This window comes from Lagopus leucura, unplaced genomic scaffold (genome assembly GCF_019238085.1).
Source record: "Lagopus leucura isolate 7727_CA_CO unplaced genomic scaffold, USGS_WTPT01 Super-Scaffold_100056, whole genome shotgun sequence".
NCBI lineage: Eukaryota > Metazoa > Chordata > Aves > Galliformes > Phasianidae > Lagopus > Lagopus leucura.
In genome coordinates this window covers 1,082,758-1,083,039 of record NW_024962302.1, presented here as the reverse complement: position 1 = coordinate 1,083,039, position 282 = coordinate 1,082,758, and positions in this window count along the sequence as shown.

Genomic DNA, 282 nt, shown 5'->3' with positions numbered 1-282 from the left:
CATCCCCAGGGCTGCACTCTGCTCCTCTACCCTTAACCCAGCCCCAAATCCATCCCCAGGGCTGTACTCTGCTCCTCTACCCTTAACCCAGCCCCAATCCATCCCCAGGGCTGCTTTCTGCTCCTCTACCCATAACCCAGCCCCAGTCCATCCCCAGGGCTGCACTTTGCTACTCTACCCATAACCCAGCCCCAATCCATCCCCAGGGCTGCACTCTGCTCCTCTATCCATAACCCAGCCCCAATCCATCCCCAGGGCTGCACTCTGCTCCTCTACCCATAA